Source organism: Ovis aries, chromosome 6 (genome assembly GCF_016772045.2).
Source record: "Ovis aries strain OAR_USU_Benz2616 breed Rambouillet chromosome 6, ARS-UI_Ramb_v3.0, whole genome shotgun sequence".
NCBI lineage: Eukaryota > Metazoa > Chordata > Mammalia > Artiodactyla > Bovidae > Ovis > Ovis aries.
The window spans coordinates 101318552-101345305 of record NC_056059.1 but is presented as its reverse complement, the minus strand read 5'-3'; the positions used below and the strand labels follow the sequence as shown (position 1 = coordinate 101345305).

Here is a 26754-nt window from a genome sequence, read left to right as displayed (position 1 = left end):
CTCTAAAGATAAACATATTTGAAAATCATAGAATTGTGATCAAAACCAGAAAAGTAACATTTGTACAATACCATTAATAAAAAAGCATATCTTATTGGTGCTTTGCTAACTTTTACATGCATTCAATGGGGGTTGGGGATTATAGTATAGTTTGTTGACCTTTAGGCACTCAGTCATGTCCAACTCTGTGACCTCATGGACTGTAGCCCACCAGACTCCTCTGTCCATGGGATTCTCCAGGCAAGAATACTGGAGTAAGCTGCCATTTCCTTCTCCAGGGGATCTTCCTGATCCAAGGATCGAACTCAAGTCTCCTGCATCTCCTGTATTGGCAAGGTGGCTTCTTTACCATGAGCCATCAAGGAAGCCCATAGCATAGTTAGTTCTAATCGGGATGCAGCGCTGTCTCATCACCCTAAAGAAACTCTCATGGTACACTTTTAAAGTCACAGCCTCCCAAACTTCAACTCCCGCAATCGCAGCTTAGTTCTCCATCAATACAATTTTGTAATACATTTCAAGAATGACTTAGAAAATTGAATCACACTGTAGGCAGTCTTTTGAGATATGGTTTGTTTTTTTTTTTTTCCAGCACAATGCCTTTAAAATCCACCCAAATTTTTGTTTATAGTAATAGTTTGTTTCCCCTTTTGCTGAATTATATTAGATGTTGCATATATACTGCTATTGTGGAAAAAAATGTTTTGATAAGTATATCCATCCTCTTATCTTTGAAAACAAGTTATATTTTGTACATTTATTTCATTCTGTTTTAACAAAAATCCCAAGTTCAAAACTTAATTCAGACACTAGCATTTTTCCTTTGTAGTTTTTCCTTTTAGTATAAACTCAATGGATTTGATTAAGCTAGATGGTCTAAATTGTATTCAAGATCTAAAATCTTGTAAAAAAAATTATGTAAGACAGTGAATAAGCTCAAAGGGGCATAAGGAATATCTTTAAGGTATTAAAGAAATTCTGAAGTTTCACTGCTTAGCCCGTGCTCCTATTCATCCAAAAGTGTTTTGGCCTATCCAGTGCAACCCTCCTCATAGTCTGGTGATGTCAATCCAATGAAGGTAAGGGTAAGGAAGCAGAAACATAATGCCATGGGAATTCCCTGGTGGTCCAGTTGTTAAGAATACATGTTTCAATGCGGGGGACATGGGTTTGATTCCTGGTTGGGGAACTAACATTCCACATGCCTTGGGGCAACCAAGACCATGGGTCACAACTACTGAGTCCGCTCACTGTAGCGCCTGCGCTCTGTACCTAGAGACAGTTCACACACTGAGATGAGGAATCTACACGATCAAAAAAAGGAAAAGAAAAACATAATGCCAGGGAACACATGCATGCATGCATGCATGCACACGCACACGCACACGCACACAAACACAGCAGCCACACTGATTTGAAGATGGCTAACATCAGACAGATCACTGCAGATGGTGACTGCAGCCATGAAATTAAAAGATGCTTACTCCTTGGAAGAAAAGTTATGACCAACCTAGATAGCATATTCAAAAGCAGAGACATTATTTTGCCAACAAAGGTCCGTCTAGTCAAGGCTATGGTTTTTCCTGTGGTCATGTGTGGATGTGAGAGTTGGACTGTGAAGAAAGCTGAGTGCCGAAGAGTTGATGCTTTTGAACTGTGGTGTTGGAGAAGACTCTTGAGAGTCCCTTGGACTGCAAGGAGATCCAACCAGTCCATTCTGAAGGAGATCAGCCCTGGGATTTCTTTGGAAGGAATGATGCTAAAGCTGAAACTCCAGTACTTTGGCCACCTCATGTAAAGAGTTGACTCATTGGAAAAGACTCTGATGTTGAGAGGGATTGGGGGCAGGAGGAGAAGGGGACGACAGAGGATGAGATGGCTGGATGGCATCACTGACTTGATGGACGTGAGTCTGAGTGAACTCTGGGATTTGGTGATGGACAGAGAGGCCTGGTGTGCTGCGATTCATGGGGTCGCGAAGACTCAGAGACGACTGAGTGACTGAACTGAACTGAGCTGAAAGTCAGACAAATCTGAATTAACAGTACGCCAGTACTCCATAACAGGAGTTTTATTACAACTGCCGAGCAGAAAAGCTTTTTGACTGCTAAGTTCTTGAATTCATCCTGCCACAATATGGATGCAGTCAGCCTAGGAAGAAGCCACCCAAAGGAAAGAAATACAGAGAATCAGAAAATAAGCAACATTTTTGAGATGTTGACATCATTTGAGATTTCATTTGCAATCTCACTACATTTACTCTGAATCCATCCTTCTCCCCTGCTCTGTGAAAATGGTACGCGCATATGTGCTCAGTTCAACTTTGTGTGAGCCCAGGCAAGGATACTGGAGTGGGTTGTCATTTCCTCCTCCAGGGGATCTTCCCAACTCAAGGATCAAACCTGGACCCTTCCCGACCCCAGGGATCAAACTGGCATCTCCTGCGGCTCCTGAATTGTCAGGTAGATGCTTTACCGCTTGTGTCTCCTGGGAAGCCCTGTGAAGGTTGTTAGGTTCTATCTAAAAATGCTTCCTTTGCCAGTTGGCACCGTGTTAAAACTGGGCCAGTAGAGAGCGTATGAGAGACACTGCAGAAGAAAGTAGGCGTTGCTTCCTGGTTCCTGTCTGGCGGCTCTACAGGTTCTCCAGCTTCCAGCCCTTCCAGTGTGCAGAGGCCCTCTCAGTGCCCAGCAACGGCAGCTCTGGCAGCTTCTTTGGCATCAAGCATCTGCAGTGCATCCTGGCCCTAATAGTCAGTGGCCAGCAGTTTCCCCCACACCTCCTCAGGCCCTTTGGTCACGAGCATCTCCAGTGAGACAACTCTCTGTGAGTTTTCTGACACCCTGGACAGCACATTTCAGCCATGTTCCAAAGGAAAGACTTTGAGAAAGTTCTGCCAGTGCCGTACCACAGTGATACTTGGCCATTTAGTGAGCTAAGGTCGTACCCTGTCCAAAGGTTTCTGGATTTCAGAAGGGTGGGAGGGGTGGGAATTTCATTGGGCAATCAATCACACCTCTAGGAGTCATGGCTGCTCTTTATATCTGAAATATGTATATCCTTTGGAATTATTTTACTTATCATTAGCCATTTTTCTAGATGTAAAGAGGTTGCCGACATATGACAAAATAGGAAAAAAACAAAAAACAAAAAAACTATAGAAAAGAAGGCTTCCCTGGTGGCTCAGATGGTAAAGCATCTGCCTGCAAAGCAGGAGACCTGGGTTCAGTCCCTGGGTTGGGAAGATCTTCCTGGAGCAGGAAATGGCAACCCACTCCAGTACTCTTGCCTGGAAAATTCCATGGATGGAGGAGCCTGGTAGGCTACAGTTGGACATGGCTGAGCAACCTCTCTAGCCATTCTCCTACTTCCTATGTCTGTGCGTGCTAAGGCACTTCAGTCATGTCCGACTCTTTGGAACGCTATGGGCTGTAACCCGCCAGGCTCCTCTGTCCATGGGGGTTCTCCAGGCAAGAATACTGGAGTGAGTTGCCATGCCCTCTTCCATGTACTAGCCAATTACTTATACACTAATCCTCTATTACAGTTAATAATTCTTTATACTAAACTTCCCCTGTTCAAATTACTATGTGGTTTCTCTTTCCTGATTGGATCCAAATGGATATACCATGCCTGAAGGCTGAGCTACCCTTGGATTTCTCAATTTTGTGATCTAATAAATTCCATTTTTTGTGGATGTTGGCTGTAGTTACAACTGAAACTGGAAAAGTGCTAATACAAATAAGGTCCATAAAATTAATAAAAAGAATACTACAGAGAAAATGGTCTTAGAAAGTTCCATACACATATTTTTTAAAAAGCAGACAAGAATAGTCAGACTTAATTAACACAGATTCCAATTCTAGAAAACTTCTAATCTACACAGGAATGGTATTATAGTGATACTTTGGAATATGCTTTAATTTTTTTTTTTAAACTTATGAGTAAACTTCACATCTTTGATTCTAGACATTAGTAGAAGGGATCAGATTTATGTTATATGCCTTGTTGCATGCAAAAGGGAAACCATTTCTCAAGAAATTGACACTGAACACTCTCTGGTGGTGAATTAATGTAACTAAGTAAACATTAAGTAGTTAATGCACTTATGCACGTCCAACAACCATCCAAGATGAACATGTGTTCATCTGAATGAAAACTGAGTGAGATAGATACAGTAAGCTGAGTGTCCTTAAGTGAAGAAATATTATAAATTATTTTTACTTTTAGTTTTGTGCTTTTAAATTATTTTATGTGTATACAGAAGTTGATTCTTCACAAGTTTTTTCCACCATACCTCATTCATTGAAAACATCTCTTCTTTTTTGGAATAGATTTAAACTGTGTAGTCAAATTACAGTGAATGCTAAAATAACAAAACCTGGATGGATCTTAAACGATACTTTCTGAGTAAGAAAATAGCACACAAATAAATAGCCTGTTTCAGATTCTGACTGCCAAAAAGTAGGAAATGCTGTAATGATTTGGATAAGAATATTTAATGATTGTTGCCTATCTACAAATTTCCAATGAACTAAGATATGACAAACAGAAATATTCTAGATAGGATCTGCCACTAGAGTCAGATCAAAAAATATTTCAAAACTTAAAGAAAAATTGACTAAAACACAAACAAGTACAATGTCAAACTTTGGTTAACAAGCTTCCAGTGTCTACTGTCAATAATATGTGGGAAGGAGGGGTTGCCAGATTTTAAGGGTCTCAGCCCAAACTGTGTTCCTTTAATTGCTTTAAATGAGATAAAGACCCTTATATGACCAAGAGTTAATGACACTTAACTACCCTTTCTCAGCCTATCATCTCTTTCAAAGCTGTATAAAGGTCCAAGAGATTCTAAATTATTTGGATTAGAGGTCTTGTCACTAGAGTTTAGGGTAGGGTAAGGCAATGGCATCCCACTCCAGTACTCTTGCCTGGGAAATCCCATGGATGGAGGAGCCTGGTAGGCCGAAGTCCATGGGTTTGCACAGAGTCGGAAACGACTGAATGACTTCACTTTCACTTTTCACTTTCATGCATTGGAGAAGGAAATGGCAACCCACTCCAGTGTTCTTGCCTGGAGAATCCCAGGGACGGGGGAGCCTGGCAGGCTGCCATCTATGGGGTCGCACAGAGTCGGACACAACTGAAGTGACTTAGCAGCAGCAGCAGCAGGGGTTGAAATATTACACAGATTTGATATTTTCTTGACTAATGTGGTATTTTTAACAAGTGGCCTGATTGAGTTCTAACATTAATATGTTTGAAATTGTATAGATATTCAGAAAGAAGTCATGCATTCTTAGCTTACAAATTCCTTTTGATGTTTTCAAGAAAAGGCTAAATTGATATTTAAAGTGAAGTTCTGGATACTAAAACTTGGCTTTTATTACTTAGAAACAAACGAATTTGAAGTCGTTTTCTTTTTCATTGAGTTGAGAATATATTAACTTGGCCTCATAGCACTATACACAGAAGAATAATCTTTTTGTTTCTGTTAGTGTCCTGTCTGTTTTTCCTTTGAAGCCCACATACTCTAACAATAACAAAATGAGGGTTATATGAGGGAAGGTGGGAAAATAAAACAAGGAGTTCCAAAGGTGCCCTAGTGGGCACCCCAAACACGGGAAGAGGGACCCAATTATTATTTACTACACACACATTTTTTTTTTTTACTATAAACTTTACATGAGCTGTTTCATTAGACTTCACAATAGTCTTGTGCAAATGGCATCATTATTCTGTGGAGAAAAAAAAAAAAACTGAAAGCTAAAATAGTCCACTCTAGCAGACTCTAGTTCAAACCCTAATTTGTTGGAATCCACAGCCCATGGTCTCTCTAATAAACCATATTGCCTTTCAGTGGGAGAAAGAGGAAGAGAACAGAAAATAGAGCCGAGACAGAGAATGAGGAAGGACAAATCATTAGGTTATTACCATATATATATATTTTTAAACATCTGGGTAAGGTTGACTCCTTTGTGTGTACTTTGTGTGAATTTCTATATCAAAGTATATGTCAATTCTCAGACACATGCCAATTTCAAAATATTAAAATGTGAAAAAGTGTAATGTGTAATGAGGGAAATATGATAGTGAGAGGTGACATTTTCTCTATACTTGATAGAGCTTCCTTGACCCTGGATGTTGACAACTACTCATGAAAATGCCCTTGAGCTAATTAAGTAATGTTTCTCCCTTTCATTCCTAATACCTCTCAGGCTGTCCTTTGAGGAGAAAAACCCAGTAGGTGCATGAGGGTAGATTTTTATCAGTTGCAGAACACATCAGATGAAGCCACTGGTGAGATGAAACAGAGGGGCGAACGTCATTACAGGCTCAGTATTACTCATCTGAAAGATCACATAATTGAAATTTTCTGAGATGCTCAAGATAATGTTTAAGTAAAAGAATATGCAATAATACTTTGAAGATAGCATATTTTAAAAGCATCATATACTATGATAATATTTAGGTATTATTTTTTCTCCGCTTGTATTTTATTAACTATCCCACTGACTTCATAACTAATGTTACAAAAAGGGCACCGAAAACATCTGCCGAATAATCTTCAGCGGCATATGGTATCTCTTTTTCACTCTGCCACTTCATTATGTCAATAGAATTTAGATACCCTCTTGACAGATGTAAATTGCATTATGAAAGTCTCACACTTCAGTAGACTCAAATGACCTAAAAGCCACAGAAATGGTCATAGAAAACTGACATTCCATTAAAACTAAAGGTAAAAGTGTATTTTTCCTCAAAATTCAAGAATGTATGACTTAATCCCCTCTCTATGATATTCATTTAGATTGTCTCCTTAAACTATTAAACATGCCTTTCCCCCTCAACATGAGGAATATAGTTTCCTAAAGAAAGTGACAAGAGTTATACACTAACTCTTCCTAATCATTACCTCATAATGCTAAATAAATCAAAACATTTTCTTCTCAAGTGAAACCTCAGTAAATTTCCTTCAAAAATCTTATTTATACCCCCATCACTTTGCTATTCTTTTTCTTGTAGGATACATGCTGAAAATGAGTCATAAATTTGAAAAAAAAAAAAAAAGATACTGCTTGTGTGTGTGTGTGTGTGTATGTGTGTGTGTGTGTGTGTGTGTGTGTGTGTTGGGCAACACCTACTGTGCTGTGGACAGTGGATTAATAGTGAAAAGGATTTTCTTAGGGACTATTAATCTCTTCTTTTCGAAGAATACACAAGAGCACTCTACTTTACTGTGACAGGAAATAGCTTAATCTCATTCCATCACATATTTTATCTAAGATTTAAAAAAAGAGTATATACAAACTGAGGGTCATAAATTTAAAGCTTTGAAGACTTGTTTAAAAACAGAATGTGATGGAAAAGTTTACCAGGTACCATAAACAGAACTAAAAGACGAAGGACTAGCCTATCTTTGGATTATTCTGTGGGAAATAGGTTTAAAATTTCTACTCACCTCATTTTCATTTATCTGGGCTATCCTGGCAAGCTATGTATCCACCCAGTTCCTGTATTTTTAAAAAATCATGTCCCCAAATCAAAGCAGATATCTCTAAGTATTCACCCACTTAAGGAGACATATAACTTGCTTAACTTTGTGTTTTTAAGGACTCCTCACCACAGAAATTTATTGTAAATGAGAACTTAAGAGTTATTGCTGCATGGTGATGGCCCAGAGAGATGTTATGGGGAGGGAGGTGGGAGGGGGGTTCATGTTTGGGAACGCATATACACCCATGCTGGATTCATGTCAATGTATGGCAAAACCTATATAGTATTGTAAAGTAAAATAAAGTAAAAAAAAAAAAAAAGAGTTATTGCTGGCAGTTTCTTGAAGTATACATTTTAGAGATATTTCATACTCAACAAAGTTCATCAAACTTATTATCTAGACAAAGTTAAAGCTCACGTATTCTGTACTACATAATGTCCACAGACGTAGGGGCTAGTGCGGTTGTATGCCGCAACACTTAATGACCTCCAGCTAGGACAAAATTTCATTCTTTAAAAATTTATTAGTGTTATATAACTGGGAGCTAACTTTGCTTCTTTTATATCTGTCAACTCTCTATTTATCTTACTGTCTCTAATTTATGGGGCCAGGAAAAATATTCTTCCATTTCAACTAGAATTTCCTAAGTACAGAAAAACAGTGAGTTCTCTGCCTACAGTGACAGTTTTGAGCCTAATTAAACAATGACAGTGAGTTAAATCCAAATATTAGTTGATGGGAGCAATTTGTTCATGTACTTCAATGGTGCATGACAATGAAGTCTGACAGAGCTTTAAACTGTACTATCATAAATCAACTTGATGATTCTGCATTTCTGAAACAGGAAACATAGGAGCTCTTTGAGATCAGATATTTCCTAAGAAAATAAAGTCAAACAGGGATACTGTTGGGAAGAAAGACATACTGGAAATGTTTTTTGAGCGATTAGCATTTTGGAACATTATCCATAAATTGTTACACTGTGCTGTGTGTGCTGAGTTGCTCAGTTGTGTGTCAAGCTGATTGTGACCCCCACAGACAGTAGCTCACCGGCTCCTCTGTCCATGGGATTTTCCAGGCAAGAATACGGCAGTGGATTGCCATATCCTTCTCCAGGGGATCCTCCCAGCTCAGGGATCAAACCCAGGTCTCCCGCATTGCATGTGGATTCTTTACTGACTGAACTACCAGGGAAGTCTGAAGCAGGAAGAGGGGATTTTAAAAAGATTAAAAAAAAATATGAGGGGGCACAGACTAGTTTCAGGGTTAAAAAAAATTGTGAGTGTTCAGATTAACTTTGGGGACAACTGCAAAAAATCAGAAAATTTTTAAGAGATAATGCAATGAGTCAACAAGTAGAACATACTCTAACATACTTAAAGTTTACTGGAATTAAAAATTAATGGGCAAGTTTCTTCAAAGCAATCTATGCTATTGAGTAGACCATGTGCACTTTGGCTTTTATATAGGTAAAATATAATACTCCATTTCCTTCCAAATCCTTGATTTTGGGTTCTTTTTCAGCATCAACATATTCTTAATTCTCTTAATGCTGATCACCATATTTTATCTGCAGGATACAGGATGCTTGGGGCTGGTACACTGGGATGACCCAGAGGGATGGTATGGGGGGGGGGGTCAGGACTGGGAACATATGTACAACCGTGGCAGATTCATGTTGATGTATGGCAAAACCAATACGATATTGTAAAGTTAAAAATAATAATAATAAAAAAAATAAATAAAATACAGTTTTAAAAATTGCTAAAACTTTAGATTTTTAATGGGGAATGACAGCAAATTTTTCCATATTTGTATTTTTAAATATAAATTTGTTTCAAGCTCAAATAAAAATTTAAATTGTTGAACGAAAAATAGTATCTTTATCGCATTCACTTTGGTTTTTAATTTTCAAATGTTATCACTGTTAAGAGTTTTATTGTACATTACTTCCCATTAATGTATATATAAATGAACACAAATTTTTACTATTATTTTTAGTTCTTTGACATTCAGCTCTGCTCCAAAATTAAATAAGCATGCTTCTTTCTTTCCATCATACTCCTTTAAGGAATATACAACACACACATGTACGTTATTGACAACCTCTATCTTTACATCTTTACTTGTGAAACCCTCATTTTCTATTAAAATATTCGAAGCATTTTTTGTTGTTGTTTTATCTCCATGTTTATAGCTTTACTAGTCAGGATAGGCTAAATGATGCTCCACTAACAACCAGTTCTACAGGAAAACTTATGTCTGATTTATACTATTGTCCATTGTGGGTCAGCAGGAGCTGCAGCTCATCATACTCATTCAAAGACCCTGATAAGCACCCCTATGTTCCTACAGCATCAGGAAGATCACGCAGTATTCTGGACACTGGCGCCTAAAACTTCCACCCGGAAGTAAGACGCATCACTTCTGTCCATCTTTCATTGGCTAAGGAAAGTTACATGGCCCATGGCTCACTTCAGAAATGGGAAATATAACTCTTTTATGTGACCCAAGAGCAGAGAGCTGAAAATATTTGGAGAACACAATTCGTGACTCTGCATTTTCATACATGTAATCTCTTTTCTGAGGTCATCTCTCAAATCCTAACCATTTTTTGGAAGGTAGCAATATTTTGTAGTATTAGTATCTATATTTACCCTCAAAAATGTATTCAAGGTCTACCTGAACATGCTACAACAGCAGAATTTATTTATTTTTTAAAGTGTTTTTTTTTTTAAAATGTGGACCATTTTTAAAGACTTTATTGAATTTGTTACAGTATTGCTTCTGTTTCATAGTTTGGTGTTTTGGCCTCGAGGCATGTGGGATTTCAAATCCCTGATTAGGGATCGAACCCTGCACTCCTTGCACTGGAAGGCGAAGCCTTAACCACTGGTCCAACAGGGAAGTTCCCAGCAGCAGCAGAATTTAAAGCACTGAGAAATTGGTAAGGCTACTATTAAAAAAAAAAAAAAAAAAAGTAAGACTGCACACATTCTCAAAATAAGGACATTTATTTCCAGTTGTATCTGCTTTTTTAAATTTTGGGACAACTTGCTGTATACACAGTTTCATGGAGTTCCTTCTTTTCTGTGATTCCTTACTTCTTTGTTGGGTTAGAAAAGGTAAACGCAGAAGACTTTTGACCAGCCTGGCCTGGCAATACGTGGCATGAGCCTGCTACATAGATCTTACAGACCCCAGTTATGACAAATGTTTACTGATTAGTGGTTAAATGCCTGATATATTTATTTTTAGACCAAGTTTTCATTTTTTCCAATCCAACTCACGAAATACGAAATCATATGTGAAACAGTCACACTAAACTTGGCCTAAAACAAAAGGCTATGAGTACAGTGCCTGGAAGAATGCTTATTCATTACTCCCTAGACTAGCATATTTCTCAGCAGAGAGAAGACCATATACTGTAGCCATGGAAAATCTGGGGAACTGGAACTCTTGAAAATACCATTTATGCTACATCAAACTTGAGCCCACTCAGGCAATGTAAATCTTTCCATATGTGATGAGTGCTTGCTGCCCAGCTTCCAATTCTGAAAGAGACACTGAAAATATCCCAAAACTCCTTTTTAATTTATACCAAGAGTCTCCATCTGTCTTTATGCTTTGAGTTAAAAAACGGTTCTCTAATAAACTAGAAAGAGAGGAGAGCACAGAGATACTATCTCGTATTTCAGGTATAAATTGAAACCATCTTCATATCCCAGAATAGATCTACATTTCAATAAAAATTAATTGCCCCTTCAATTGTAGATAACAACAAAACTAAAGACAGCCAAAACATAATTTATCTTGAATTTTGAATTGTATCCTAAAACTCTCAATGTTTTGGCCCAGGATAATATTATGGGGACCATGTTCTTAATCCAAAATCAAGACATATGGTGTGATAAGGAATGGTTTGTGCTGTTATATGGGGAGCAAGAGATAGTCTGAGAGCTGTAATAGAGCCAATAAATTGCCAAAATCCCTAAGGTATTTAGATGACTTAAAGCAGTGCTTTTCAAGTGTGACCCATGGACCACCTGCATCATTATCACCTGGAGTTTTTGTTAAAATACCTGTTTCAGGGCCTTGAGCTAGACTAACTGAATCAGACACTCTGGACAAAGGCTCAGAAATCTGCTTTGTAGGTTCTTCAGGTGATTTTCACACCTGCTAAAGGAAATGTTATACTCCGAGAGTTCCTGAGAGAAAACAAGAGAAAAAAGAGTTTAAACATCAGGGCATTGGAGGACAGGCCAGGAACTCAGACAAGAAAACATCCTTATTTAGATCTTAAAGCAAGATGTAGTAATCTTGGAAGAGAAAGTATCAGGCTGATGCCACTTTAACAGGACGTCCCAAGGGGATTTAGAAGAATCCTTGACATTGTACCTAAGGAAGGTGGGTAATCATAATCTCCAGGAACAGCCTCTATAGGGAATGCATTGAAGTAGCTGCAGTAACTTCCCCATCCCCTATAACTTTCTGGTAGTCAATCACAAACATCAGAAGCCCAGAATAGGCGTTGTTGTTGTTGTTTAGTCCCGAAGTCCTGTCTGACTCTTTGTAACCCCATGGACTGGTGCCTGCCAGGCTCCTCTGTCCATGGGATTTCCCAGATAAGAATACTGGAGGGGGTTGCTGTTTCCTTCTCCAGGGGATCTTCCTGACCCAGGGATCGAACTTGCATCGCCTGCGTTGGCAGGCAGATTCTTTACCACTAAGCCACCAGGGGAGCCTTAGAATAGACAAAGCCCTACAGAATATCTGGTTTTCTCTGATCACTAACACTGGTCATATGCTTCTCTCTACTACCATGTGACTCATGGCTAGCCCTGCCCCAAAGATTTGAGATCTCCCATTGTAACATGAGTTCTTACTAATTTTTGGTGTCTCAGTTCCTAAGTCTAGTCCCCAGGTGCTTAAGGAGCCTGCATTCCTACTTTACATTTTACTCTTAAGAAGAGTCCTCTTTATGAACTCCAGTCAATCTGCTGACTGATTTCCCTGAAAACACAAGGCTGCTTGACCTGTTTGGCATCCCTCTTTGATTGCCTGCCATCTGATTCTCTGTGACTGACCGGACCTCATTTGCCATATTCTGGTAGCCCTGATGCTGACTGCTTCTCCAAATTATACCCCAATGCTGCTTAACCTGGCGGATGCAGTGTCTGGCCTTTCAGAAAAGATTATTGTTCACAGCCTGCATTTGACTGTGCATGGAGGGTTAATCTCTTGCCCCACCCATGCACACAAGTCTACTTCTGCACACCACTCTTCTGTCTGCACAATGAAAGTAAGAAGCTGGGCCATACATAGGCAGTTATCGAATTTTGGCTAAGAAATCCCATAGATGTCCCAGAAGACCAGTGAAGACCTAAACAGATATGAGTTAGAAAATTCTCCCATCAGTAAGTTGCATTACGAACTCCTCAGGGAGGCTCAAGAGGGAGGGTGTATATACATACTTATAGCTGATTCATGTTGCTGTATAGGAGAAACCAACACAATATTGTAAAGCAATTATCCTCCAATTAAAAGGAAAAAAGAACTCCTCAGGACTTAGATCTTTACAAGGAACTTCTTGGCAAGTACAGATTCAGCCTTTACTCTTTGAGTAAACCGTAAACTACTCAGAAAGCCAGTCAGTATCGTTTTTTTCCTTTCTCTATGGAGCCCACAGACTTGGAGCAGATTTTTTTTTTTTTTTTTTGCAGCTTAGCTGTGTTTTAAGAACTTGGATAAGGATCACTCATTACCAGTATGGACTCAGTTTATAAGGCACTTTTTGACAGGCAACAATCCTGAGCACTTTACTAAAATTTCACCATTTGCTCTGTGGCCCTTAAGAGAACACCAATAAGGAACAGAAAGATAACAGATGTTTCCAGTCCTTAGAGATCAGAATCTGAATGAGATGGAAACTAAAATATGAAGCTCTATGAAGCTGTCTCATGTAGAGATTCTCCTATAAGATTGTTCTTTTCATTCCCTAATCCTCTCACCTCTACGCAGAGCTCACGACCTACAAAGGTCACATCCTATACTTTGTCTTTCCAACCTTGATCTCCCTCCCACTTCACAGAAAAACAAGTACAGTTTAGACTTTTAAAATGATAACAAACAATATTTCCACACTCGTATTTTTTATAGTAACATAGACGAGAAAGAGCAATTGGTTTAAAAAATGATTTCTTTTTTTTTTTTATTTTATTTTATTTTTATTTTTTATTTTTTTGTCTTTTTTTTTTTTTTAGTTTTTTATTTTTTAAATTTTAAAATCTTTAATTCTTACATGCATTCCCAAACATGAACCCCCCTCCCACCTCCCTCCCCATAACATCTTTCTGGGTCATCCCCATGCACCAGCCCCAAGCATGCTGCATCCTGCGTCAGACATAGACTGGCGATTCAATTCACATGATAGTATACATGTTAGAATGTCATTCTCCCAAATCATCCCACCCTCTCCCTCTCCCTCAGAGTCCAAAAGTCCGTTATACACATCTGTGTCTCTTTCCCTCTCTTGCATACAGGGTCGTCATTGCCATCTTCCTAAATTCCATATATATGTGTTAGTATACTGTCAACATCACTCATTATTAGAGAAATGCAAATCAAAACCACAATGAGGTACCACTTCACACCAGTAAAAAATGATTTCTGTTGAAGGAAGGAATGGGAGTTCTATAAAATCCAGTGCACGACGTAAAACTTCTTTATTCTTTGTTACTGTCAAGTGGTTAATCTAGGATCCCCCCTTTCCTAGGAGCCATATGATGCCGTGGACATTTAGGGTTCCATGTCTGGGACGAGGGAGAGTGGGGACGTGGTCCACGGTCACCGTGCACTGCCCACACAGGCTGCTCTGAGATGCTGATTTCCTCTTTCTTGTCTGTGGCTGGAGGTCAGTCCACACACCCTGGGACTATGTCCTCTTTGTCCTGACTCCTGACATCATGCTGCTCCTTCTCTTGGCCTCCTGGCTGCATTTACAGCATAAGGATCAGCTGGGAGAATGTTTTGGACATGTCTGCCTAAATACTCATGTCTAATGACCTGGCACCAGGCAGAATAGCACTAACACTGGTTCCAGTTTTATACTTCCATGCACTTCATATAGGAAGTAATTTATAGATTCCACTGCTCCCGTTCAGTCTAACTCTTTTGCGACCCCGTGGACTATAGCTTGCCAGGCTCCTTCTGTCAATGCGATTTCCCAGGCAAGAATACTGGAGTAGGTTGCCATTTCCTTCTCCAGGGGATCTTCCCAACCCAGGGATTGAACAGGTGTCTCTTATGTCTCCTGCATTGGAAGGTGCATTCTTTATCACTAGTGCAACCTGGGAAGCCCTCTCTTACATTTCCCCAATATGATCCAGGTTTTCAGGTCTGTCTCCAAGGTACCTGGTTCAGGGAGTGAGAGAGAGGATGCCAGAGCATGGAGCATCTCCATGTGGGTGAACCCACATCTTCCAAGCCTCTGACGTCCCTCTGCTTTCCTTTAATTTTTTCCTTTGGTCCCACTACCATGGGAATCATTATCTGCTCTTGGGGACGGGATAAAAGATCTGCTTTATTTATTTATTTTTGTGTCATTATTTTGATCCTGAGGATTTAAGAAGTTACCTTTTGAAACTCAAAAGCTGTCACTAACAAAGATATCTAAACACTTCTGTCTGAATTAGGCCTTTCCTGAGGCAATATTTGTCATAAAACAAATGAGATTTGAGCAAGTACAAGAGAACAGACCATGAATGAATATCTCAAAATATTTCTTGAATGTTAACACTAAGTCTAAGCTTCCATCATATATAGGGATTGCTAAAACTCTGACAAAAGGTGAAGAAGCTAAAATTTCAAAAGTTTAATGAAACTATCCTTGACCCTAACCTGAGTGGCAAAAATGGTCATCAACTTTATCATAAAATCTGAGTAAATGTGGAATAAAATATATTTAGAGGAAAAACCTGGAATAATATACCCAGAGGGAAAAAGAAGCAATCTCATGGTGTTTTGCCTATGTCTTTTTATTTTCCAATGGACAGACCAGATGTCTAGAGGGACAGGCTGGCCCAGCCTTTCCATACCATTGTATGGGAAAACCTTACACAAGATTTATGTTCCTTGGTAACAAGAAGACTAGAGCAATACCAAGCCCCTAAATTCGGCATCTGTGCATCAGGCAATGTGCTGCACACTGGCCAGACAATCTGTAAAACAAAAGCCTCCGGGAGCTTATGATTCAGTGGAGCTAGGAAAGTAATCTAGCAAATAAGAAGTTAAAATGCAAAGCAATGGAAGTCAATGAAGAGGGCTGTGGAGTTGAAGTGCAGGGATGGGGTAAGGGAGAAAATCTCAGAAGAGGGAGGTACTGATTTCTGGAAAGACAAGACTGACCAACTGTCTTTCTAGGCTGAAAGACCCCACCTTGTGTAGAATATAATGCAGAGGGGAGGCTGCAGAGATGCTAATGCCAGGTGCATATATGAGAAAGTGTCAGAGATGGAGACAAACCTGCGGGGAGGGAGGGAAACAATCATTCTCATCAAGTCGATCATCTTGAGTCTTTTCTCCCAATCTCTGTGTGTGTTCGTAAGAGATTGGTTTTTCATAAATTTTTGCTCCAGTTACTTTAAAAAAAAATTATTGGAGTATAGTTGCTTTACAATGTCATGTCAGTTTCTTCTGTACAGCAAAGTGAATCAGTCAAACGTAAACGTATACATATATCCCCACTTTTTGGATTTTCTTCCCTTTTAGGTCACTATAGAACACTGAGTGGAGTCCCCTGTGCTATATAAAGTAGTCTCTCATTAGTTATCTATTTTACACATCGCATCAACAGCGTATATATGTCAACCCCAGTCTCCCAATCCATTCTACCTGCTGGTTTGCCATATTTCAAAACTGTATAACATAAAGTTCATACATTCTGAAATGTATGAGTTTATCTCTGGCATAGAGCCTGACTTCAGAGAGGACTGTGGAGCTTTGGGAGTTGCACTTTGCAGATAATTCACAAAAATTTCATTATTTTCTTTGCTATACATATATGACTCATTCTCATTTCAGGAGTTGAAGAAGTTGAAAGTCAAGCATATGGAAGGCTTTCTCTACCAAAAAGCAGCTCCTATGAATGAAAAAGAGATGGATCTTAATATACATACTGGATGCTAACAATTCCTGCTGACTCAGAAAGAGAGAAAAGGGGAGAGAAGAGTCAGGCTTATTCTTTGTGAGTTTGAGACTATTTGTTTCAATCAATAGTTCAAGAAGTTGCCAGTATAAATGCAAGGTAGATGTTCTTCTGGAAGAAACATGTTGTGGACTTGCTTTATGATCATGGAAAAGTCACTTAGCCTACTTTGAACTGTTTTGGGCATTTGAAATGTGTGCGGGCTCAATGACAAGATCTTTAAGATCCCATCCAGCTTCCTTATTGTATTATTTGTGCAACTTCCATTTAGAAGTAATTAATGAGCTGATTAAGGAAATGAAATAAACCAAAGAACCCTTTGATGTTAAGAAAGAGCCCAAGTCCTCTGACAGAAATAATTTCACAGTCTCTAGGGGAAAGCCCTAAAGGAGACATTAGCATAGCTTTTAAAAAACGTTTAATATTTGACACAAGGGCAAATGGTCAGTGTGTCTACCCAAAGAGACAGGCATGTATCAATTTGGAAAACCCACATTACTCCATTGCTCTAGGTTAAAATTATAGTGAAATAATATTCCTCGAAGACACCTGAAAACCCTTAACCATTACTGAGGAGTATTTCTGCCTAAATTTGACTATGTCCCTACATGGATTCTTAAATTCAAAGAAAGATAAGCAGTAAGCTAGATTTAGAAAAGGCAAAGGAACCAGAGATAAAATTGCCAGCATCTGCTGGATCATCAAAAAAGCAAGAGAGTTCCAGAAAAACATCTACTTTTGCTTTATTGACTACACCAAAGCCTTTGACTGTGTGGATCACAACAAACTGTGGAAAATTCTGAAAGAGATGGGAATACCAGATCACCTGACCAGTCTCCTGAGAAATCTGTATGCAGGACAAGAAGCAACAGTTAGAACCGGACATGGAACAACAGACTGGTTCCAAATCAGGAAAGAAGTACATCAAGGCTGTATATTGGCACCCTGCTTATTTAACTTTTATGCAGAATACATCATGCGAAATGCCAGGCTGGATGAAGCACAAGCTGAAATCAAGATTGCTGGGAGAAATATCAATAACCTCAGGTACGCAGATGACACCACCCTCATGGCAGAAAGTGAAGAAGAACTAAACAGCCTCTAGATGAAAGTGAAAGAGGAGAGTGAAAAAGATGAGATGGTTGGATGGCATCACCGATGTGATGGATGTGGGTTTGAGTAGGCTCTGGGAGTTGGTGATGGACAGGGAGGCCTGGTGTGCTGCAGTCCATGGGGTCACAAAGAGTTAGACTGAGCGACTGAACTGAACTGAACTGATGCAGACAAGGCAGGAAATTTATTATCAAAAATCCTGGGTAGACTTCCGGTTATTCCACTTGTTTGCTTTGTGACTACAAGGTTGAGTTGTAGAGAATCAAGAAAACCACATAGCAATATAAAAGCATTTATTTGCACCATGTAGTATATAGTTGTCAAAAAGGGGAAAATAATTGTTTAACTTTTCTTGTTCTCCTTTCTTAAAAGGAAAAAGTGAGGCCAGAACGCCTTTGTCTCAAAACGAAATGACACACTCATCACCACTGGCAATTAGACTAAGGTCATTGGTGTTATTTGGGTTTGACTTCAGTGCTGGGCTGTTGTTCGGTCACTCAGTTGTGTCTGACTCTTTGCGACACCATGGCCTAGGCTTCCCTGTCCTTCACCATCTCCCAGAGTCTGCTCACACTCATGCCCGTTGAATTGGTGGTGCCATTAGACCATCTCATCCTCTGTTGTCCCCTTCTCCTCTTGGCCTCAATCTTTCTTAGCATCAGTGTCTTTCTTTTGCAACTTTAGTGCAGGTTTCTTCATTAAGCCAAATGAACTCACGGAGAATAAACAAGCCAGTCTCTTTAAGATTAATTGGATTTCACCTTTTAAGAATGTTCAATATAAACCTAATAAAATTTGCTCCTTTGAATAGGAAATGAAGGAAGGAATGTATGGGAAGTGTATAGAGCACTAGCTAGAACACATACATGTTATTCATTATCGGAACTCTTATTTTATGTGAGAAAATGAAAGCTTAGAAATATTAAGTAGCTTGCATAGGATAGTACATGTAAAGTGTACCAGAGCTGGGGCCTCAAATCCTGAAATTCAACTCCATAGCCTTTGCTCTTAATCTTCTACTAAGAACTCACTGAAAAATTAGTTGCAGGAAAGACTATATAGAGGTATGTCCTTTAAATTGCCAGTGGTGCAGATTGGAATAATAATTAAATTCCAAAGAAGATGGTGGCTGTGAGAACAATGAAAAGAAAATGCTGAGAATGCGTATTTTTGAATACTGTAATCACCACCACCTGGCTGTATAGGAGGTGAGGAAGAAGATAAAGATGAAGGACTCCTTTGAGTGGAGGAAAGACATTGAGTTCGAAACACTAGAATATCTGAGACAGGTGTTGTATAGGGGGCTCTGACCAGCGGGGCAACTACTTAAGAAATAATATATAGGTGAAATGGCATGGCTGTGTTCCAAGAAAACTTTATGAAAACAGGCAGAGGGCCAGATTTGGCCTATGGACTGTAGTTTACCAACCCTCATCCTAGATAGCTCACAGTAAGAGGGAATATTATGGCCATTTTGCTTATATTAGCCAACATGCCTATAGGCCCATCTGTCACTGGCCAGGAGTGAAGATGTCGTATAGACAGGCACTGGCACAGGAATGGGAGTAGTGGGTTATAATAGCAAACCTCAGAGTCTAGTATGGGAAAGAAACAGAAGTAGGAATTCCCAGCTTTGTCCCCAACTCATTAAAAATGACTGAGTCTACATACAAAATATACCTTTCCAACATGAAAATACCTTTTTTGATACTATGTATAGTCAATTTGGGACTAAAATACAGCCCAGTTCCCTGCCAAGACAAAGCATTGTGAATCCAGAGGAAGGGGGCCTTTAAAACAACTTGTACAAAGTGTGAGTTGGAACAGATCTTGCTGACCTGATCTCTAGACTGGGCTTTAAGATGAAGCCATGAGACTGGATGCAGTCCTCTGAGGAAGGAAGTATAATAGGGGGAAATCAAACAATAAAACAAACACAGAACCAGGAAGTGGCAAGAAGACAGGACACCTCTGAAGACAATGAAGAAAAAAGGGAGGGAAGTACAGGCCAGTATCAGATCCCTAATACACCAGGGAAGAAGTATTTCAAGAAGAGAACACAAAGGTAAATAGTATAAATGGCAGCAAGGGGGAGGTAGGTGCAAAGATAAGAAGCTGTTGGATTTAACCATTAAGTCAGCCATCATTAGCAACCTCTGAGAGATTCTCAGTATAGTGATAGAAATAAATGTCCAATTGCAAAGAGTTATATAGACTCAGAAACTCCAATAATTTGGCCACCTGATGTGAAGATCTGACTCATTTGAAAAGACCCTGATGCTGAGAAAGATTGAGGGCAGGAGGAGAAGGGGATGACAGAGGATGAGATGGCTGGATGGCATTATCGACTCAATGGACATGGGTTTGGGTGAACTCTGGGAGTTGGTGATGGACAAGGAGGCCTGGCATGCTGCGGTTCATGGGGTCATAAAGAGTCAGACACGACTGAGCAACTGAACTGAACTGATAGATTCAGAGGGAGGCGAGGAAGCAAAGGCAGAAAATACAAATTTTTCTTGGCACCAAAAAGAGAAAACTTGGTTGAGAAAGCTGAGTGTGTGTTTGTTCAGTGTAACAGAGGCCTGAACATCGGTTGTGCCCTGAGGAAAAGCAAAGAACAGGTAAAAGGACATAATTTATGAGGCAAGGCCTGGTTTCATCTTCATAAATATTTTGTTTAAAAGTTCCATAAACAGCAGTGGCCCAGGAAATGCTTCAGCAAATACTCATTAACGAAACGAGAGCTATTTAAAAATGTTCCCATAGCTGTTATATGTTTATCACCCCTTGTGTAATAAAGACTTCTGGCATGGAATTTTGAGTTCTTTCTTTAGTATGAGAACGCTTCCGTTCCCTGAGGATTTTCAGAGAATAGGGTACATGGTTGACCTCTTACTCAGACAGAAGGAAATTATGCTTTCACCTCTTGCCCCTGAATAAATTTATCATCCAGTCATTACTTCTTCTGGATGAAGATAGAAATTAGACTGAAAGCCAGAAGCCTGGATGCTAAATGAGTAATATTTCCGGACTTAGTTCCCCTACTCTGTAAAATGAAGGATTTAGACTTGCTCATTGCTAAGTCATCACAGCTCTAAAAGAACCAAATGAACAGAAAAGACATATGTAAATCAACGCTTATTCTTATTTTATTTATCACAGAACATGCTGAAACAATGCAGGTCCCTAACACTGTGTGTGTGGGGGGGTGTATTTTATTATGTATGGTATAGCCATAGAACAGAGGATTATACCCTTGTCAATTATTTGTTTTCCAAGGTGTTCTGAAGATATAGAAAAAGTTGCCAATAAAATGTTACATGAAAAAGGTGGAATCCAAATTTGCAGTGTGAAGCCAATTTTGTAAAAATAAGGTGAGACAGAATATTGGTACCATATTATGAACACAGATACAGGAGGAAATCTAACAATAGGAATTACTCTACTAAGAGAGTGAAATTCGAGACAATTTATTTTCCCTTTATATTATCATTCTCTTTATAATCCTCGTAATAGTCAACTCCCTTGTGAGTTAGGAAAGGTATTTTACACTTGAGGTTTACAGGAAGGTCACTTTCATTTCCATTGTACTCAACTCTACCTAAAATGTAGGAGGAGGACCACTGGGTACTAACTTTCCTGATGGACTAGCCCTGTGCTCTGGAGAAGGACTACAGAAGATATGCTTGATATTAAACATATTCAAAAGCAAGTTGGTTGGAGATAGAAGATACAGACAAATGAAAACTGCCCCTCAGAATTATTATTTTCTTGTTAATTTGGAAGTGAAGTGAAGTCGCTCAGTCTCGTCTGGCTCTGCCTTCCGTGGGATTTTCCAGGCAAGAATACTGGAGTGGTTTGCCATTTCCTTCTCCAGGGGATCTTCCCAACCCAGGGATCGAACCCGGGTCTCCTGCATTGCAGACAGACGCTTTACCATCTGAGCCACCAGGGAAGCCCTGTTAATTTGGAAAGATGTCAGTATTTTACCTAGATCTTCATAACGTCTAATCTTTATTTGTTTAAAGCTTACCAAAATAATATTTGGCTTTTAAAATTGTCTTAGACTCAGCCATTTTTATTTATTCTTCTGTTTCCACCCACCCTTCTCAACTATTAATACAGCAAATGCTAGCAGCATCTTCTTGTAGCAAATGCATTATCAGTTCCACAATGCTTTCAGCGAAATCAACAAACCAAAAAGGGGTATTGGAAAATGGCTGATACCTCCATGTCCTCCAACTCTACTTTTCAAATTATTATTGACAATAGGCACCTGATGCTCTTTCTTCATAGCAATTTACAGTTCCAAATTACTCATTGCTAACAGCAATTTCATAATTTGTTAAATGGCATTATAAAATGAAATTTTCATGTTTTAGCATGCTCCAGCAGTGAACTAAATAACAAACACTTTGATAATAAAATATGAAGTAAAACATATATGTTTTTTGGATCATGTATTTGTTAACAACCTTTTAAGTTATATTCACTTAACAAACACTTAGATCTGCTGCTGCTCAGTTGTATCTGACTCTTTTCAACCCCATGGAATGTAGCCCGCCAGGCTCCTCTGTCCATGAGATTTCCCAGGCAAGAATACTGGAGTGGATTGCCATTTCCTTCTCCAGGGGATCTTCGCAATCCAGGGATTGAACCCATGTCAATGGTGTCTCCTGCATTGCAGGCAGGTTCTTTACCTGCTGAGCCACCTGGGAAGCCACTTATTGCACTAAAATGTACCAAAAGAATCTCGGACTTTAACCACATCACCTCTTCAACTGTCTAGAAGTATTGATTTAGTTCATCAAAAAAGGCCAGTATATAAGGATATAGTTCAGTGGTTTGAGCATCTTTTCTTTCCTGAGAGGCTACAATTGAAAATAAGCTAAATGTAGATTTTTATCAGAACAAATCAATTATTTCTCTGTTCACCAACTGAAGAAATATCAGTAGCTTCTCTCTCTAGTTCACATCCTACAGCATTAAGCTTGACAGCCTCTTGGAAAGTATACATCTTGCCCACTGAATTCTAGTTCAACAGGGGCTAGCTTCTGAAGACTTCTGGAGAATTCTCACAAGGTTGTGCAAGAAAAAAAAAAAAAAAGGATACTGATAAGGCACTGTGGACTTCCCAGGTGGCACAGTGGTAAAGAATCTACCTGCCAGTGTTGGAGACTCAGGAGATGCAGGTTCAATTCCTGGGTCAGGAAGATCCCCTGGAGCAGGAAATGGCAACCCACTCCATTATTGCTGCCTGGAGAATCCCATGGACAGAGGATCCTGGTGGGCTACAGTCTAGAACGTTGCAAAGAGTCGGATACAACTGGGCATGCAGGCAGACACATAGATATTATCAGTGAACACTGTCACATGTTAATTTATTTCAAATCTTCCTTTCTTTACTAATTTTAAAAGTCATTTTCTAAATAGAAGCCTTCTCAAGTGTGCCTTTCTAATGACACTGAGTTTTCAGTGATTTAAAGTTTAGGTGTTCATGTCAATGTATGGCAAAACCAATGCAGTATTGTAAAGTAAAATAAAGTAAAAATAAAAATTAAAAAATAAATAAATAAATAAAGTTTAGGTGTTGTGGTAATATAGTTCTCACGTAAAATGTACCTCGTGTGTCAAATTTTCTAATTAGGTATGAATGTGAAAATTAAATTTTAATTAACCTCAAATAGTCAAGTAGCGAAAACTTGTACTGAATTTACATAGTATCCTTTCCATTTGAAAATAACTCATCCCATTTAACTGAAAGTGGGGGGCAAAAATAAGCAAAATTTGCACTTTTTAGATAATGTTTCTACATTTATGCAGACCCTAAATCCACTGTTGCAAACAAAAGATAGTCCCTAGTTCACTGTTTCAAACAGAAAGAGTTTGTCATATATATCACAAAATGCTTTTACACCTAGGACCAATTTCCGCAGCGACTAGGTGAACCTTTTTTTTTTTTTTTTTTAATAGTTTCAGTTTGAAAAGGGCCTTCAATACAAAAGACCTCACACCATAATTCTTTATAAAGCTCTATGATCAAGGAATTAGCAGTGGATTCTTATTAAAGCTGGAATGTAGAACTACCCTGGACTCAATTTATAGCTTCATGTATTGTCTAACATATCCAGTTTTAATTTCTTTTTTTGTGTCAAACAGAATTAATGATCAAGATCATTGAGAAACCAGTGATCCATTTTGCTCTGAAATGCACTACATAAAAAATGTGGGAAGATAAGAAAACATATATTCAGCTACTAAATTCAATGTTTTATGGCATTTTCAGCTTAGAAAAAGCTGTAAGTAAGAGAAAGATGCAGTTTTTAAAAACCAAGATATAATGGAGACAGTTAGCTTTAATTTCCTCTTTTTTTCCCTAAAGTTTCATCAGCACACAGAAGATGACAATGATCATTTTTCCTTTTCTCTCTTTTCTACCAAGCAGTATGCTATTTCTCAGACACACATGCCTGTGAACAGTATATGTGTGAATGAGGCTAAAATAGTGTACTTAGTACTTGTCCACGCATGCACGCTCAGCTGTGTCCAACTCATTGTGACCCTGTGGATGGACTATAACCTGCCAGGCTCCTCTGTCCATGGAATTCTCCAGGTTAGAATGTTGGAGTGGGTTTCCATTTCCTTCTCCAGGGGATATTCCCAATCCAGGGATCAAACTCTCATCTCCTTATCTCCTGCATGGCAGGCAGATTCTTTACCACTGTGCACCTGGGAAGCCCAGTATTTGATTAATACTAATTAATATTATAGCCCCCTTGAAATTGGTTAGTCACTGATTCCTTGACACATGCCTCCGGTAATTGTGTAAAAAGGAAAACAAACAGCACTTTCTGTATCTGATGCAGGAATGAGGTAGTTATCCCAGAGCCACTTCCATGGCAACTTCTACAGAACACAACTAAGAGTTTGGACACAAACCAAAAGCCTCCTAAGCACCTAAAATAGATATCACTATGTCTGTGCACTTTGGCTCTGCACTTTGCTCATAAAAGATTCTCTTGGGTCTTTGGATAAAGTTATAGCCTCTCATTCCTTCCATATTTTTTTTAATAAACTGGTTTATTTTCTGGTTTTCTTGTGCACAGCACAAATGACATGATCATTACAAAGAGATGGTTGAAGCTGAAGAGAGTTATTAGAGGAATACAAACTGTCCACACAAGCAGGTAGAGAAATCACGGTTCCATATGGATGATGAACACAAGAAAAAAAGTTCCATAAAAATAATACAATTTTTTAAAGCACAGTAATTATGTGACCTTATGACGTAAAAAGGATGGCCTTACACATCACAGAATAGACCCCGCAAGTATTATTATGTTATAGAATAAGTCTATGATGTGTATTCATGACGACAATACTGAGAAACTCACAAAACTTTGAATTTAGTCCTCTCCAGAGAGAGAGTAAAATATTTAAGGCTTCCCAGGTGGCTCAGTGGTAGAGAATCCGCTTGCCAATGCAGGAGACTTGGGTTCTATCTCTGGGTTGGGAAGATCCCTTGGAGGAGGAAATGGCAACCCAATCCAGTATTCTTGCCTGCGAAATCCCATGAACAGAGGAGCCTGGCGGGCTACAGTCCATGGGGCTGCAAAGATTTGGATACAACTGAGCACATACATAGTATTATAGTAGATTTCAGAAAGATAACTCTCCAAAAAATGGCTAACTTCTCTCTAAACTTTTGGAGTTCTCAGTAGCAAACTTCTAAGCTCTCCTTTCTGGAAAGTCCATAGATAGAAAACTCCTTAGTTCTCTGTTACTTGTTTACTGACCAGCAGCAAATACTATATATAGTATTAGTTAACCAGGCCTCTGGGGCAAGAGGGACATCTCAGATGACAGTGGTCCATGGGGTCTTACCTGTCCGCTCCACTGCCAGGTGGGCTCTTCTGCTCTGAAAACCCCTTCAGAGCTCAGTGATTTGAACTCTTATAGCAAACATCACCCTTGGAAATGCTGTCCCTTTAAGGTGGATGAACTTGATTATAAACTTCATCCAAAAATTAAAAAAAAAAAAAAAAGAAAGTTTCCCAGAATTTGTAAAACTAAATGGGGGTAAAGGGAAGGAAGGGTTAAAATGAACAAGTATAGAAACAAACTAAAGATAAAACTCCAGTTTAAAAACTCATGTTTTCCAGGTCAGATACACCAAGCTGTGATGAGGTCAGGGAGACTTGACCCAGACAGTTAAAGGGTCTGGGCTTGCCCTATGCTGGTTCCCTTATCTGATTGACTCTATAGGTTCTGCAGTTCAAGCTGACAATGGATTAACCAATCTCTGCCCCTCTTCCCCAAGTCAAGAGCATTCTGTACATTCTATAATATTAAAGCATATCCTGCTTTATTCAACCTGAACAATAAAACGTAAAAGCCATCCATGACAAGACTCAACAAAGGACAAAACTAAACTAAGATTCAATATAAAATAACAACAATTATTAGTTTCCTAAAAGCAAAACAAGATCTTAGCAGCTTCAACCAACCACAGCCACAAAACAATGCTGAACCGCTCAAGAGCTAAGATATTTTAAGAGTGTGTTTTCTCTCAGAATAGAGGCAGAGTGGGAGAAAAGGGTCAGATGATCACAGAATACTTGTGGCTGAAAGAAATGAACCTTGAAGGAGATTTCTATGAGTTAAAAAACAGTACCTTATAAGCAACTGGTCTGGTCTACTCACAGCTGTTTCCAGTGTCGACTCTTGTTTAACTGTCTACTGACTTCAGTTTAAAGTTGTTGGCAAAAAAGTACAGAGCTTGTCTGGAAAGTGCTGTTGGGACATAAACCATTCCTTTCAAAGCGGTGGTAGCTGTATTAAGTTTTCTTGTAGAGGGGGATAGAAATCCTTCCTGTAGCAAATCTTCTTCCTCCTTCCCCTCAGACTTAGTCAGTATCCTCCTATCCCATATATT

The 26754-nt window shown here is 39.0% G+C and overlaps 1 protein-coding gene across 6 annotated transcripts in view; it reads right to left on the bottom strand.

The window, feature by feature from the left end:
• The window catches only part of ARHGAP24 (Rho GTPase activating protein 24), an 887096-nt gene that overhangs the window by 196054 nt on the left and 664288 nt on the right, over positions 1-26754 (bottom strand). For 2 of the 6 annotated variants that reach the window (XM_012180294.5, XM_004009968.6), the window contains exon 1: positions 1-26754. This exon is cut by the window's left edge. The exons of 2 other annotated variants lie outside the window; for them this stretch is intronic. The gene's annotated coding sequence lies outside the window, so the exon portion shown is untranslated. 2 more of the 6 variants (XM_004009969.6, XM_042251604.2) reach the window with 2 other exon arrangements.